We start from the raw sequence: 17,317 nt of genomic DNA, 5'->3' as shown, positions 1-17,317 counted from the left end.
CCAGACAGTGGGTGCAGGACACTGGGTGCAGTGCACCGTGCACGAGCCGAAGCAGGGCGAGGCATTGCCTCACTCAGGAAGCGCAAGGGGTCAGGGAGTTCCCTTTCCTAGTCAAAGAAAGGGATGACAGACAGCACCTGGAAAATCGGGTCACTCCCACCCTAATACTGTGCTTTTCCGACGGGCTTAAAAAACGGCACACCAGGAGATTATATCCCGCACCTGGCTTGGAGGGTCCTACGCCCAAGGAGTCTCGCTGATTGCTAGCACAGCAGTCTGAGATCAAACTGCAAGGTGGCAGCGAGGCTAGGGGAGGGGCGCCCGCCATTGCCCAGGCTTGCTTAGGTAAACAAAGCAGCCGGGAAGCTCGAACTGGGTGGAGCCCACCACAGCTCAAGGAGGCCTGCCTGCCTCTGTAGGCTCCACCTCTGAGGGCAGGGCACAGACAAACAAAAAGACAGCAGTAACCTCTGCAGACAAATGTCCCCCTGTCTGACAGCTTTGAAGAGAGCAGTGGTTCTCCCAGCACACAGCTGGAGATCTAAGAATGGGCGGACTGCCTCCTCAACTGGGTCTCTGACCCCTGACCCCCAAGCAGCCTAACTGGGAGGCACCCCCCAGTAGGGGCAGACTGACACCTCACACGGCCGGGTACTCCTCTGAGACAAAACTTCCAGAGGAATGATCAGACAGCAGTATTCGCGGTTCACGAAAATCCGCTGTTCTGCAGCCACTGCTGCTGATACTCAGGCAAACAGGGTCTGGAGTGGACCTCTAGCAAACTCCAACAGACCTTCAGCTGAGGGTCCTGTCTGTTAGAAGGAAAACTAACAAACAGAAAGGACATCCACACCAAAAACCCATTTGTACATCACCATCATCAAAGACCAAAAGTAGATAAAACCACAAAGATGGGAAAAAAACAGAGCAGAAAAACTGGAAACTCTAAAAAGCAGAGCACCTCTCCTCCTCCAAAGGAACACAGTTCCTCACCAGCAACAGATCTATAAAGCTGGATGGAGAATGACTTTGATGAGTTGAGAGAAGAAGGCTTCAGACGATCAAACTACTCCGAGATACAGGAGGAAATTCAAACCAAAGGCAAAAAAGTTAAAAACTTTGAAAAAAATTTAGACGAATGTATAACTAGAATAACCAATACAGAGAAGTGCTTAAAGGAGCTGATGGAGCTGAAAGCCAAGGCTTGAGAACTACGTGAAGAATGCAGAAGCCTCAGGAGCTGACGCGATCAACTGGAAGACAGGGTATCAGTGATGGAAGATGAAATGAATGAAATGAAGTGAGAAGGGAAGTTTAGAGAAAAAAAGAATAAAAAGAAACGAACAAAGCCTCCAAGAAATATGGGACTATGTGAAAAGACCAAATCTACGTCTGATTGGTGTACCTGAAAGTGACGAGGAGAATGGAACCAAGTTGGAAAACACTCTGCAGGATATTATCCAGGAGAACTTCCCCAATCTAGCAAGGCAGGCCAACATTCAGTTTCAGGAAATACAGAGAACGCCACAAAGATACTCCTCGAGAAGAGCAACTCCAAGACACATAATTGTCAGATTCACCAAAGTTGAAATGAAGGAAAAAATATTAAGGGCAGCCAGAGACAAAGGTCGGGTTACCCACAAAGGGAAGCCCATCAGACTAACAGCGAATCTCTTGGCAGAAACTCTACAAGCCAGAAGAGAGTGGGGGCCAATATTCAACATTCTTAAAGAAAAGAATTTTCAACTCAGAATTTCAAATCCAACCAAACTGAGCTTCACAAGTGAAGGAGAAATAAAATACTTTACAGACAAGCAAATGCTGAGAGATTTTGTCACCACCAGGCCTGCCCTAAAAGAGCTCCTGAAGGAAGCACTAAACATGGAAAGGAACAACCGGTACCAGCCACTGCAAAATCATGCCAAATTGTAAAGACCGTCACGGCTAGGAAGAAACTGCATCCAACTAATGAGCAAAATAACCAGCTAACATCATAATGACAGGATCAAATTCACACATAGCAATATTAACTTTAAATGTAAATGGACTAAATGCTCCAATTAAAAGACACAGACTGGCAAATTGGATAAAGAGTCAAGTCCCATCAGTGTGCAGTATTAAGGGAACCCATCTCACATGCAGAGACACACATAGACTAAAAATAAAAGGATGGAGGAAAATCTACCAAGCAAATGGAAAACAAAAACAGGCAGGGGTTGCAATCCTAGTCTCTGATAAAACAGACTTTAAACCAACAAAGATCAAAAGAGACAAAGAAGGCCAATACATAATGGTAGAGGGATCAATTCAACAAGAAGAGCTAACTATCCTAAATATATATGCACCCAATACAGAAGCACCCAGATTCATAAAGCAAGTCCTGAGTGACCTACAAAGAGACTTAGACTCCCACACAATAATAATGGGAGACTTTAACACCCCACTGTCAACATTAGACAGATCAACGAGACAGAAAGTTAACAAGGACACCCAGGAATTGAACTCAGCTCTGCACCAAGTGGAACTAATAGACATCTACAGAACTCTCCACCCCAAATCAACAGAATATACATTTTTTTTCAGCACCACACCACACCTATTCCAAAATTGACCACATAGTTGGAAGTAAAGCTCTCCTCAGCAAATGTAAAAGAGCAGAAATTATAACAAACTGTCTCTCAGACCACAGTGCAATCAAACTAGAACTCAGGATTAAGAAATTCACTCAAAACCACTCAACTACATCGAAGCTGAACAACCTGCTCCTGAATGACTACTGGGTACATAACGAAATGAAGGCAGAAATAAAGATGTTGTTTGAAACCAACGAGAACAAGGACACAACATACCAGAATCTCTGGGACACATTCAAAGCAGTGTGTAGAGGGAAATTTATACCACCAAATGACCACAAGAGAAAGCAGGAAAGATCCAAAACTGGCACCCTAACATCACAATTAAAAGAACTAGAAAAGCAAGAGCAAACACATTCAAAAGCTAGCAGAAGGCAAGAAATAACTAAAATCAGAGCAGAACTGAAGGAAATAGAGACACAAAACACCCTTCAAAAAATCAATGAATCCAGAAACTGAGTTTTTGAAATGATCAACAAAATTGATAGACTGCTAGCAAGATTAATAAAGAAGAAAAGAGAGAAGAATCAAATAGATGCAATAAAAAATGATAAAGGGGATATCACCACCGATCCCACAGAAATACAAACTACCATCAGAGAATATTACAAACACCTCTACACAAATAAACTAGAAAATCTAGAAGAAATGGATAAATTCCTCAACACATACACCCTCCCAAGACTAAACCAGGAAGAAGTTGAATCTCTGAATAGACCAATAACATGCTCTGAAATTGTGGCAACAATCAATAGCTTACCAACCAAAAAGAGTCCAGATCCAGATGGATTCACAGCCGAATTCTACCAGAGGTACAAGGAGGAGCTGGTACCATTCCTTCTGAAACTATTCCAATCAATAGAAAAAGAGGGAATCCTCCCTAACTCATTCTATGAGGCCAGCATCATCCTGATAACAAAGCCCGGCAGAGACACAACAAAAAAAAGATAATTTTAGACCAATATCCCTGATGAACATTGATGCCAAAATCCTCAATAAAATACTGGCAAACCGTATCCAGCAGCACATCAAAAAGCTTATCCACCATGATCAAGTGGGCTTCATCCCTGGGATGCAAGGCTGGTTCAACATATGCAAATCAATAAACTTAATCCATCACATAAACAGAACCAATGACAAAAACCACATGATTATCTCAATAGATGCAGAAAAGGCCTCGAAAAAATTCAGCTCTTCATGCTAAAAACTCTCAATAAATTAGGTATTGATGGAACGTATCTCAAAATAATAACAGCTATTTATGACAAACCCACAGCCAATATCATACTGAATGGGCAAAAACTGGAAGTATTCTCTTTGAAAACTGGCACAAGACAGGGATGCCCTCTCTCACCACTCCTATTCAACATAGTGTTGGAAGTTCTGGCCAGGGTAATTAGGCAGGAGAAGGAAATAAAGGGTATTCAATTAGGAAAAGAGGAAGTCAAATTGTCCCTGTTTGCAGATGACATGATTGTATATCTAGAAAACCCCATTGTCTCAGCCCAAAATCTCCTTAAGCTGATAAGCAACTTCAGCAAAGTCTCAGGATACAAAATCAATGTGCAAAAATCACAAGCATTCTTACACACCAATAACAGATAACAAAATCATGAGTGAACTCCCATTCACAATTGCTTCAAAGAGAATAAAATACCTAGGAATCCAACTTACAAGGGATGTGAAGGACCTCTTCAAGGAGAGCTACAAACCATTGCTCAAGGAAATAAAAGAGGATACAAACAAATGGAAGAATATTCCATGCTCATGGGTAGGAAGAATCAATATCGTGAAAATGGCCATACTGCCCAAGGTAATTTATAGATTCAATGCCATCCCCATCAAGCTACCAATGACTTTCTTCACAAAATTGGAAAAAACTACTTTAAAGTTCATATGGAACCAAGAAAGAGCCCGCATCGCCAAGTCAATCCTAAGCCAAAAGAACAAAGCTGGAGGCATCATGCTACCTGACTTCAAACTATACTACAAGGCTACAGTAACCAAAACAGCATGGTACTGGTACCAAAATAGAGATATAGATCAATGGAACAGAATAGAGCCCTCAGAAATAACACCGCATATCTACAACTATCTGATCTTTAACAAACCTGAGAAAAACAAGCAATGGGGAAAGGATTCCCTATTTAATAAATGGTGCTGGGAAAACTGGCTAGCTATATGTAGAAAGCTGAAACTGGATCCCTTCCTTACACCTTATACAAAAATCAATTCAAGATGGATTAAAGACTTAAACGTTAGACCTAAAACCATAAAAACCCTAGAAGAAAACCTAGGCATTACCATTCAGGACATAGGCATGGGCAAGGACTTCATGTTGAAAACACCAAAAGCAATGGCAACAAAAGCCAAAATAGACAAATGGGATCTAATTAAACTAAAGAGCTTCTGCACAGCAAAAGAAACTACCATCAGAGTGAACAGGCAACCTACAAAATGGGAGAAAATTTTCACAACCTACTCATCTGACAAAGGGCTAATATCCAGAATCTACAATGAACTCAAACAAATTTACAAGAAAAAAACAAACAACCCCATCAAAAAGTGGGCAAAGGACATGAACAGACACTTCTCAAAAGAAGACATTTATGCAGCCAAAAAGCACATGAAAAAATGCTCACTATTACTGGCCATCAGAGAAATGCAAATCAAAACCACAATGAGATACCATCTCACACCAATTAGAGTGGCAATCATTAAAAGTCAGGAAACAACAGGTGCTGGAGAGAATGTGGAAAAATAGGAACACTCTTACACTGTTGCTGGGACTGTAAACTAGTTCAACCCTTGTGGAAGTCAGTGTGGCGATTCCTCAGGGATCTAGAACTAGAAATACCATTGACCCAGCCATCCCATTACTGGTATATACCCAAAGGATTATAAATCATGCTGCTATAAAGGCACATGCACACGCATGTTTATTGCGGCACTATTCACAATAGCAAAGACTTGGAACTAACCGAAATGTCCGACAATGATAGACTGGATTAAGAAAATGTGGCACATATACACCATGGAATACTATGCAGCTGTAAAAAAGGATGAGTTCATGTCCTTTGTAGGGACATGGATGAAATTGGAAATCATCATTCTCAGTAAACTATTGCAAGGACAAAAAACCAAACACCGCATGTTCTCACTCATAGATGGGAATTGAACAATGAGAACACATGGACACAGGAAGGGGAACATCACACTCTGGGGACTGTGTGGGATCGGGGGAGGGGGGAGCGGGGAGGGAGAGCATTAGGAGATATACCTAATGCTAAATGACAAGTTAATGGGTGCAGCACACCAGCATGTCACATGTATACATATGTAACTAACCTGCACATTGTGCACATGTACCCTAAAACTTAAAGTATAATAATAAAGTAAAATAAAAAAAGAAATCATAAAAAGTATTATGCCCTGTCAGCTGGGCACAGTGGCTCATGCCTGTAATCCCAGCACTTTGGGAGGCCGAGGCCAGCGGATCACAAAGTCAGGAGATCGAGACCTTCCTGGCTAACACAGTGAAACCCTGTCTGTACTAAAAATACAAAAAAGAAAAAAAAATTAGCTGGCCGTGGTGGTGGGCACCTGTAGTCCCAGCTACTCGGGAGGGTGAGGCAGGAGAATGGCATGAGACTCTGTCTCAAAAAATAAAAAAAAAAAAGTATCGTGCCTCGTCGAAAGTTTTTTTGAATTCTTAGCTAATTCCCTTTTATTATTATTATTATTATTATTATTATTATTATTATTATACTTTAAGTTTTAGGGCACATGTGCACAACGTGCAGGTTTGTTACATATGTATACATGTGCCATGTTGGTGTGCTGCACCCATCAACATAGGTGACTTCAACACAATCATAGGACACAATATCAACATACAGAAATCACTTGTGCTTCATATACTAGCAATGAACATACAGACATTGAAGTAAAAAAATATCATTCACAATCATTCAAATAAATACATAAATGCAAATGTAGCAAAACATGTATAAGATCTGCTGACAACTAGAAAATTCTGATAAAGAAATTAAAGATCTAAATGAATGGAGAGGCGCATTGCATGTTCGTGGATTGTCAGAATCAACATAGTAAAAATGTCAGCCCTTCCCAAATTGGTATGCAATTACAATACATTTCCTATCAAAATCGCAGGCAGATTTTTTTTGGAGATGTAGTCAATATTATTCTAAAATGTATATGTAAAGTCAGCGGAGGTAGAATAGCTAAGACAATTTGACAAAGAAATATAAAGTGGGAGGAACCATTATACTCAATTTCAAGACACTTATATGGCTATGGTAATCAAGTCTGTGCGGTAGTGGTAGAGGGATAGATACAAAACTCAATAGAAGAGAATAGAGAACCCAGAAGCCAACCTGCACAGATACGCCTAAATTATTACAGAAGCAATTAAATGGAGGAAGGATAGTCTTTTCAACAAATGATGCTGAGCAATCCATTGCCCTCTCCCCTCAAAATTAACCTTGACCTACACCTCATACTTTATACAAAATGGATCATAAATTTAAATGTAAAATGCTCAAACTATAAACCTTTTAGAAGAAAACTTAGAAAAAATTTCAGGTGAGTCACTTGATACTAAAAGTATGATTCATAAAAGGAAAAGTTGATATATTAGACCTCAATAAAATTAAAAACTTTTCCTCTACAGAAGCTACAGAGCTACAGACTGGGAGAAAATACTACAAATCACATATCCAGTAACAAACTAGTATCTAGAATATATCAAGAACTCTTAACACGTAATAGTAAAAACAAGCCTAGTTAAAAATAGGCAAAAGACATAAACAGTTCATTGAAGAATATATAACAGATGAAAAATAAGCACATGAAAAGGTGTGCAGAGATTGAGGCCATCTCACTCTCTCAGCATGCATTACATTCCACCACTGTTGCTGCCATTCTGCTCCCGTAGTTGTCTCCACCTGATCTGCTCTCATGCTGGGGTTGGGGAAGGGAGTTGTACAGGGAGAGGAGAAGGCCTCAGCTCAGGCAGTTGAGGAGGAGGAAGGAAGCAGTGGCACAGCCGGCAAAGCAGTGCAGGCAGCCTGGTTCCTGGGAGTGTCGGTGTGGCATGGTGGTTGGGGCAGATCCTGTGGGGTCTGGGTAGGGGAAGGAGTCATCAGCTCGGCCATAGTGGACAATGAAAAACTAGACAGCCAATGGCTCAAGAATTTTAAGAACAAAGTCCACAACTTGGGGATTATGAGAAGACAGCAAAATGAAATTGTAGTTGAATTAAGGAAGAATAAAAGAGATGAACATCTCTTAAAGAGAAGGAACGTACTGAATGAAGATACCTGTGAAGACTGATACAAATGATGATTATGGAGTGTAAAATACCTCTCTAGTAGCTATTATTCAAAGTGCTTCAAGTGATAACTAAGAAATTCAATTAAATGCAGTTCAGGCTGCTAGGAAGCTTTGTCCAGTGATTGAAATCTACCAATTTATAAAAATAAAATCTGGAATACTGCCTGTTCTAGTCTATTGTCTTGAAAGAGATGACAATGCTTTACAGTTAGAAGCTGCATGGCCTTTGACAAACATTGCATCTAGAACCTCTGAACAAGCTCAAGCAGTAGTTCAGTCCAATGCTGTGCCACCTTTCCTGAGGCTCCTCCATTCACTTCATCAAAATGTTTGTGAGCAAGCAGTGTGGGCATTGAGAACTATCATAGGTGATGGTTCTCCCGATGTAGAGATTATGTCATAAGTCTTGGAGTTGTGAAACTTTTATTTTACTTCAAAACATTTTTTTTCTGTGATAGGGGTTCACCCAGGCTGGAATGCAGTGGCACAAACACAGCTAACTGCACCCTCAACCTCTGGAGCTCAAGAAATCATCCTGCCTCAGCCTCCCGAGTAGCTGGAACCACAAGTGCGTGCCACCACACCCAGCTAAATGTTTAAATTGTTTGTAGAGACAGGGTCTCACCATGTTGCCTAGGCTGGTCTCTAACTCCTGGGATCAAGAATCCTCCTGCCTCAGCCTCCCAAAGTGCTAGCATTCCAGGTGTGAGCCACCATGCCCAGCCTGGGTTATGGCCAATTTATGTCACCACAAAGACCCACCACCACCAATGGAAACCATACAGGAAATGCTTTCAGCTCTTTGTGTTCTAATTCATCATACATTTGTAAATATATTAGTAGATACAGACTGGGCCCTCTCTTACCTTACTGGTGCTGGCAATGAACAAATACAGATGGTAGTAGACTCTGGAATAGTTCCTCATTTGGTTCCTCTGCTCAGCCGCCGAGTAGTTCAGACTGCTGTACCTCAAGCTGTGGGCAACATGGCTACTGGAATTGAAGAGCAAACAGAAGTAGTTGTGAATTATGATGCTCTTTCATACTTGCGGGCAAGCCTGACACATCCCAAAGAGAAAATTAATAAAGAGGCAGTATGGTTTCTCTGTAACATCACTGCAGGTAATCAGCTGCAGATACAGGCAGTAATTGATGCCAATATTGTACCAAGAATAATAAACCTTTTGGATAAGGGGGATATTGGCACTCAGAAGCTGACTGTAAAAGATGCACAAGTTGTACAAGTAGTACTGGATGAACTAAGTAATATATTAAAAATGGCTAAAAACGAGGCAGAATCCATAGCCAATCTTATAGAAAAATGTGGAGGACTGGAGAAAATTGAACAACTTCAAAATCATAAAAATGGAGACATCTACAAATTAGCCTATGAGATGATTGCTCAGTTCTCTTCAAATGATATTGATGAAGATCTTAGCCTTGATCCAGAGGCAATTCAAGGTGGAACATTTGGTTTCAATTTATCTGCCAGTATACCAATAGAACAGTTCCAGTTTTAGAACAGTATTGTGGAAGTTAGGTACAATTTATATACATACATACATACATACATATATATATATATATGAAGGTTTGCTCCATCAAGCTTAGCTCATGGGATCTGCTTCTGCATTAATTTGGGAAAGAAAATGTGAAGATTTCATTTAGAATCACAGAAAATGCCCAAATGTGGTCAAGATGGTGAATGGGTATGAGTGAGAATGAGTGGCAAAATGTAATGAAAACTTTACATGAATGCTTATTTAGACTGTTCATAGTAAAAAGGGCTACAGGTCACAGATCTTCAGTGCCTGAGAAAGAACATTGACTTACTCTATATAAACTGAGGGGAAAGTGTAGTACTATTATCTTCAAGGCTTGTAAGCATAAAAGAGAATTGGATGCCCATATAAGAAAAAGGAAAATGAGCCTAGGCCTTGCTATGAAGCAGTGTCCAAATGGAAAATGTTGAATGAATGTCTGGCTCAGTGATGGACAGTCAGTATCATCTTTAAAATCTAGGGCTGTCATTCATGAATTAGACTCCTAGTCCTGGAGTGACTATGTACAAGAGTGTGGTAGTGGTGCTGTATATGAACACATGCAAGCTTGATTTGCCTTCAGGTGGCTGATAACCTAGTAAAACATCAAAATGAGATCCTGAGTGTTAATGTACACTGGACGTAAAAACAAATACTGGATCAGCAGCAGACATTTGTTTACTCTGCAACTTATGTTTTCTATTTCCCCTTACCCCTTTTCCTCCCCACCCCTGCAAGTTTTTATTTACCTAGTATGGCTTTCTTTTTAGTTGACTCTCAAGTCAGAAAACATTTCAGGAAGGTTTTCCTGTGCATTTGCACTGAATGAATGTTTGATGCTATGAATGTCTTTCCTTATCAAAGCTAATTTGTGTAGATTTTTGCATGAAAAAAATCATAACTTTTTCTCAAAACAGACTGTGCTGCAGTACACAAGTTGCCATAATAGTATAAACAGTAAAATGTGCTTAAAAGGCCATGCTTTTCACTTTCAGAGAGAACATAAAGATCTTTGCATGAGGTAAATTTACAGCATAGTTCATTTTCAGATTTTGTTGGGTCCTGTAGAGAAGAAGAAGAAAAAAGTTTCAGTTGTGGTAGAATACCATGCTGTATTTAAATGTTACTTTTTTTCAAACTTTGTTTTATATGAAAATGATGTGGAAACTTCTAAAATGGAATTTGGCACATATGTACTGCTTCATAAAGACTGATCAAGTAGTTTTTATAAATTGAATAATGCCTCAGTTTTGAGGTTATGTACAGTAAATGTGATGTAATTTGTATAGTAAGAACTCTTTATAAGGTGGCTCATTTTAGGAAATCCTGTGCCTTCCCCTTTGAGCACAAGTATTGTGTGAACCACAGTTTGCTATAAGAAATATATCCCATTAACCACCATTAGCCTCTATATCTACTTTGTGTTTAAAAATCAACTAGTAATTCTGAAAACTGTAGAATGGATAAAAATTGTTTTGTGAACATAACTCTGTTGAACTAGAGTATTTTTGCAGCATGTCTTGTCATCAGAAATATAAAGTTTAAAACTAGTAACAGCAGAAAACTAGCTTACGAAATTTATCCAAGTAGAGTACAAGCTAGGCTGTCTTGGGGAAATAAACATTAAAACTTAAAAAAAAAAAAAAGAAAAATGTTCAACATCATTAGCCAATTTGGTAAATGCAAATTAAAAGCTCAATCAGATACTACTACACATTTATCAGAATGGCTAAAATAAAAAAAAAAAATGGTTACAATACAAAGTGCTGTCAAAGATACTGAAAAGCTGAATTTTTCCTGCCTTCCTGGTGGGGATTGTAGTGACTTTGAAGGATTTTACATCTGATAAGAATCACGAGATGGCATTAACACACAGCAAACTTTAAGTGATCCTTTGACAGATTTGCACCTGGGAAAATCCTTCACAGCACGAGGCCATCCAGACTCTCTGGTATAGGCCTGAGGGCACAACCCATAAGGGGAGGAGGGCTAAGGAACTCATGAAGGAGACAGGGCTGACATGTCTATTAATATATGATGTTGCTAGGCAGCACAGCGGGGAGTCTGTGGGTCAGGGAACTCTGAAGACCAGCAGCAGCTTGGGGTCTTTATTGCCCTACAGTTTTTCTTGTCTATGGGTAGTAGATACTTTGTGAAGTTTTGTAGTGTATGTAAAGCAGGCAGGCTCTAATGCCTAAAAATATACTCACGTGGGCTATATTTAAAACAATTGGCTGTGTAAAATTTTCAGATTGGTACTATCAATCTTTTCAGCTAATGGGTTCCTAACCTGTAATGAAGAAGTAAACAGCATAGGGTCCGTATACAGAGGCTATCTGTGGTTCATTTATATAACAGTCCGTCCTCTGGCCCCATGGTATTTTTTGCTTGTTTTGGTTTTTGTAAAATATGCATAACATAAAATTTACCATTTTAACCATTTTAAGTATACAGTGTCAGAAGTTGTGCATCTACCATCATTATCCATTTCCAGAACTCTTTCATCATCCCAAACAGAAACTCCATAGCATAACAAAATAACTCTCCATTTTCCCCTCCCAGCAGCCCCTGGCAACCCTCTATTCTACTTTCTGGTCTTTATGAATTTACCTATCCTAGGTAGCTCATGTAAGTGAAGTCATATAATATTTGTTTTTGTATGTGTTTGTGTCTGGCTTATGTCACTTAGCATGGTGTTTTCAGGGTCCATCCATGTTGTAGCATGTATCAGAACTTCATTCCTTTTTGAGGCTGAAAAATATTCTATTGTATGGATATAGCACATTTTGTTTAGTCATCCATTGATGGACATCTGGGTTGCTTCCACCTTTTGGCTTTGGTTAATAATTTGTCTATGAATATTGGTATTCAACTGTCTGTTTGATTTCCTGCTTCGAGTTCTTTGGGGTATATACCTAAAAGTGGATTGTTGGATCATATGGTAATTTTATATTTAACTTTTTAAACGACTTCTAAGTTGTTTTCCACAGTGGCTGTGCCATTTTACATTCCCATCAGCAATGCACAAGGGCTTCATTTTTTCTGTATCCTCACCAATAATTATATTTTTCCTTTTTTTTTTTTAGATAGTGTCCATCCTAGTGGGTATGAAGTACTATCTCATGGTTTCAATTTGCATTTTCCTTATGAATAGTGGCATTAAGCATATTTTCATGTGCTTATTGTCCATTTGTATATCTTCTTTGGAGAAATATCTATTCAAGTCCATTGCCCATTTTTGAATTGGGTTGCTTTTTGTGGTTGAGTTTTAGGAATTCTCTATATATTCTTTATATCAATCTCTTACCATATATATGATTTGCAAATATTTTCTCCCATTCTCTGGTTACCTTTTTATTCTCTTGATAGTATCTTTTGATGCACAAAATTTTGATAAAGTACAGTTTATCAATTTATTCTTTGTTGCCTGTGCTTTTAGTGTCATGTTGAGGAAATCATTGCCAAATTCCATGTCATGAAGATTTCCCTCTATGTTCTCTTCTAAGAATTTTACAGTTTTAGTCTTGTAAATCTTCTTGTGAGAGAAAAAAAGAATTTTACAGTTTTAGTTCTTGCATTTAGGTTTACCTCAAGAGAATCTAGGAAACAATTTTGTGTGTGTGTGTGTGTGTGTATCAGAAACATCTCATTTTAAGTTTTATTCAGGTGCACTAACGGGAGAGCCAAAGTAATAGCTTCCTTTAGTTTATCTAGTACCTCGTTGCTCAGGTTCTCACTGAAAAGTGAGGCTTACAGGTGACTCAGTAGCAAATATTGGAGGTGAGGAGTGTGTTGGAGCCAGAATATAAACATTCCTATCAAATGTTGGATCTTCTTTACCAGTGTGGGAGGTTGGAGCACTAGGAGCTTGTCTTACCAGACTGAGAATAGTTCACCCTTCTGAGTTCCAAAGGTAACCCCAAGATTTAATAGAGAGGTCTTGTACCTTATGTAGGGCAGTTGCCCATCTGCTATAGGCGATATTTATGTTCTCCCAAATTCATAGGTTGAAATCCTAACTCCCAATGTGATGGTATTAGGAGTTGGGGCCTAGGCATTAAGAGAAGGCAAAGCCCTCATGAATGGGATTAGTTCCCTTATAAATGAGACCCCAGAGACATTGTTTTCTCCTTCTGCCATGTGAGGACACAGCAAAAAGACAGCCATCTATGAAGTAGGAAGAGGACCTTCACCAGATGCCAAATCTGCTGGCATCTTGATCTTGCACTTCCTAGCCTCCATGACTGTGAGGAATAAATATCTATTGTTTATAAGCCACCCAATCTATGGTACTTTGTTATAGCAGCCTAAGTGGACTAAGACACCATCCCCTCTCATTGAAGTGTTTGCTCACAGTTGTGATAGCCTCAGAGACAGAATCTTGGTAAGATTCAGTAAGGAGGATTTTATCAATATAATGCCAAAGCTGAATTTCTGGTGGAAATAATGGGGCAGGCATCTAGGTCATATCTGCATAAGTTCGATCACAGGGCTATTTGAGTATCCCATAGGTGGCTGGGAAAAAATATACTCTTCACCGTCAAAAGTGAAGGCAAATTGTGATTAACTCTCCTACAAAATATTTCCCAATTGGAGCGTGTTAGGCAAGTCATAACTCCATGCCATTTATTTATGTTGTTTTGAATGTCATCCATTAAGGTGATGATATCTGGTAGAAGTGCTCCAATAAAAAGGTGCTCTTATTTAACTCTCTATAGTTAGCCTCCATTTATTAATAGTGGCTTTACACATAGGCTATACCAGGGGATTGACAGGTGAGATGGTAAGAATCAGTACGTGTTATTTAAATAAGCTATGATAGCCTATAATCCTTCAGGGTCTTGCCTTAGCTTGTACTGTGCCGTATTTACCACCTGCACTGGTAGGGGAAAGTTAACTGGTTCCCACCAGGTTGTGCCCACCAATACCATAAAAGCATTAGGTTCTATGGAGTTACTAGCTGATTGAAGAAGTCCATTCAAATAAGGAAAGGGATAGTCTCAGGGGTACAACCAGAATCAAAGCATCTTTCAGCAGAACTGGATCAATTTTAATAGTTAAGTAAGTAATTGCTCCTTTACATAATCATCCTCCTAGACAGGGTGAGGGGTGAGGGGATTCCTGTAGAGCATGAGTGATTCTTAGGATTAGGGAGATTTGGGCACCCATGTCTAACAAAGCCAGCCAATGTTGTAGAGCCAAACTACAGTTAATATGGTAAAAGGGTGATTGTCTACTGGAAGTAGCCACCTTCTGCAACCACCAGATCCCTATGTGGGGGTGGGTCCCTGCCACTGGAGGAGATCAGGAGCAGGCTTCCCAAGTGAGGCTGACTTTGAATACCTGCTGCAGATTGTAATCTAACCCTAGTAAATGTTAATACTTGCTTCACCAATGTATGAGAGAACATCCGATTTGGCCCCCTTTGTCCCTTAGGGTCCAATGTAACCCCTTTTGTTTATCTCAGGGTTCAAGCTAAACCACAGACCTGGCTCTACGTGGTTTGCTTGGTCTAGAAGGGTGCAGCATAACTGTTGATAGTAATTTTGATTTAGGCTAGATGGGGTTATAGTCATAGAATTAACAGACAACACTTGAGTTTGTCTTTCATGTATTTCTACTAAATCCAGTGAAGCTAGAAACTCTTCAGTTGTTTTAGCATTAGCCATTATTGCCCAAAAAGAGGACTTACACTTGTCAGGAGCCCTCCTGAGAAATAAGTGGTTAGACAAGGGATTGAATTCTGTTTCCTCTGGACTTGCCAAGTCATCATGCTGCAGGTCATCTGTTGCCTGATAAACCCACTTCAGCATCCCCAGCTGATGTAGGAGATCTTTGGCCTTGGTTAACATTTTCCATTGACAGTCTTCTGATGCCTTTATAAGGCCTAATGTAGGATGGAAAGCCCACCAAGCCATAAAAATCCACATCAACAAGGTATATGTGGACTGAGGCACAAAGCCTCTTTTGAGGGTCACTCCGACCTTCCATGCTTATTATGCGGGATACTTTGGCAGTGACACCATTTTTTTCCATCTTGTACTATGGCAGCCAATTGTTTAATTCCCCTATTAGGTGGGGAATTAAAATTGCTCCCTGCCAGATACATTCTGTATATATAGTCAGGCAGCCCCTTTTTCATTCAGTTCCTGGGTCAGGTCCTTAAGGAGAGACTGGACGTAAGGGCAAGAAAGATGATGCATTTTCTGCTCCAAAAGAGAAGTGGCCCTCTTCTTTTGTTTTTCTGTCTTTATGACGTTGCCGGTGGTTACTGGCAAAGCAGAGGGTAAATGATCCTAGTCCCTAGCATGATGACACCATGCTGCTGCTTTCTTCTTTAGAGGTCACCAATTCTCTTCCCCAGGATCTTCCCTTCCAACTCATCTCCTGCAGGAGTTTGAGTTTCTACCTCCTCTCTGCACAAACCCTGGTGAAAAGCAACCAACAGTGAGGTCCAACATGCACCTACTTTATGGTTTGGAGCATCCCTTGAGTAGGATAGCCACTTCCTTTGGTGTCCTGGAATATAACTTTCCTTGATTTAGTCACTTGAAATAATGCTTTAGTCGGCTCAGCCAAAAGATGGAGAGCTCAACATACTTCCAACAAAGGACTAGAAGGAGAGTATCTAAAGCATAATTGTCATGATAGCAGAGGACTACTAGCTGCTTGCAAGTGTCTCCCAATTGTGCTTAGGAGACCAGCATCGGACTGACATCTCTGCCTTATCAGCTTGTTTGCTTGCCATAGTAGTGTCCAAGGACAAGAATATTCTCTCATCTCAGAGTATTCTCATCACATATCACCAGTCTGGCCATGGGGAACTCTCCTACTATAGCCCATTATGGGATCTGGGGTAACCCACATGTAGTCCAGAGGTATGTACTTTCCCTTTTTCTATTCAGGCCCACAAGTGCCTACCTAGCGCCTTTCTAGTGGGAGACCCAGGTGATCAGGCTGACCTTCCGTGGGCAGCTTGGTGCCTCTCTCTCAAAACTCAGTTCTGATGGCGAGGATTTACTCAAATACTGGCACTACCACTTGTCCAGGCTCATGAGGCATGGGGGAGACCATAGAAAATATAGAGTGTAATTCAGTACAGAAGAATGCCATGCCAAAGTTATGTGAAGGTGTTCCAAATTCTGAGTCCCAAGCACTTAAGGTCGTCCAGGGTTGTTTTGACAGTTAATCCTCCTATTGACTTGGTAGGTCCCATATTGATTTCCTGATCATCACCAAAATTCCATCCTGGTTGCCACTTGTAATGAGTTCAGGGACTTCAGGACTGATCAAGGAAAAAAGGAAAAGATATGACCACAGTAGCACACAACAAGCTTTTTGAGGGGGGTGTGGGGTGTTCAGCAGGCAACACTTTGACAGGTTTGCATGAGTGTAGAGGCCGGCACTCAGAAGCGGAGGAAGGCAAGGAAACTTCTCTTCAAGAAAGAGGAATATCAGAGGGGCTTACGTGTTTAGATCACTGGGCAGCATGTCAGGAAGTTGCTGGGTCAGAGGGTTCTGAAGGGCAGCAGTGATGTGGGGACTTTATTACTCTGGGGTTAATCTTATCTTTGGTTAGCAGATGTTGGGTGCAGTTTTGTGGGGTATGCAAGACAGGCAGGCTCTAAAGGGTTAAAAATATGCTTAGTTTGGTTATTTAAAACAATTGGATGTGTAAAAATTTGAGTTTGGTACTGGTAGGCTTTTGAGTGAATAGGTTCCCAGCCTGCTAAGAAAAAATAAACAACATAAGGTCCATATGCAGAGGCTACCTTTGGCTCATTTATG

At 40.3% G+C, this 17,317-nt stretch overlaps 1 protein-coding gene and 1 pseudogene across 4 annotated transcripts in view; both read left to right on the top strand.

The window, feature by feature from the left end:
- The window catches only part of MTMR8 (myotubularin related protein 8), a 131,974-nt gene that overhangs the window by 91,829 nt on the left and 22,828 nt on the right, over window positions 1–17,317 (top strand). The gene's annotated exons all lie outside the window — the stretch shown is intronic.
- LOC103889059 (importin subunit alpha-3-like) lies at window positions 6,421–11,181 on the top strand (annotated as a pseudogene).

This window comes from Pongo abelii, chromosome X, assembly GCF_028885655.2.
Source record: "Pongo abelii isolate AG06213 chromosome X, NHGRI_mPonAbe1-v2.0_pri, whole genome shotgun sequence".
NCBI classification, from domain to species: domain Eukaryota; kingdom Metazoa; phylum Chordata; class Mammalia; order Primates; family Hominidae; genus Pongo; species Pongo abelii.
The sequence above is the reverse complement of the archived record's forward strand: the minus strand, read 5'-3'. Positions and strand labels throughout refer to the sequence as shown.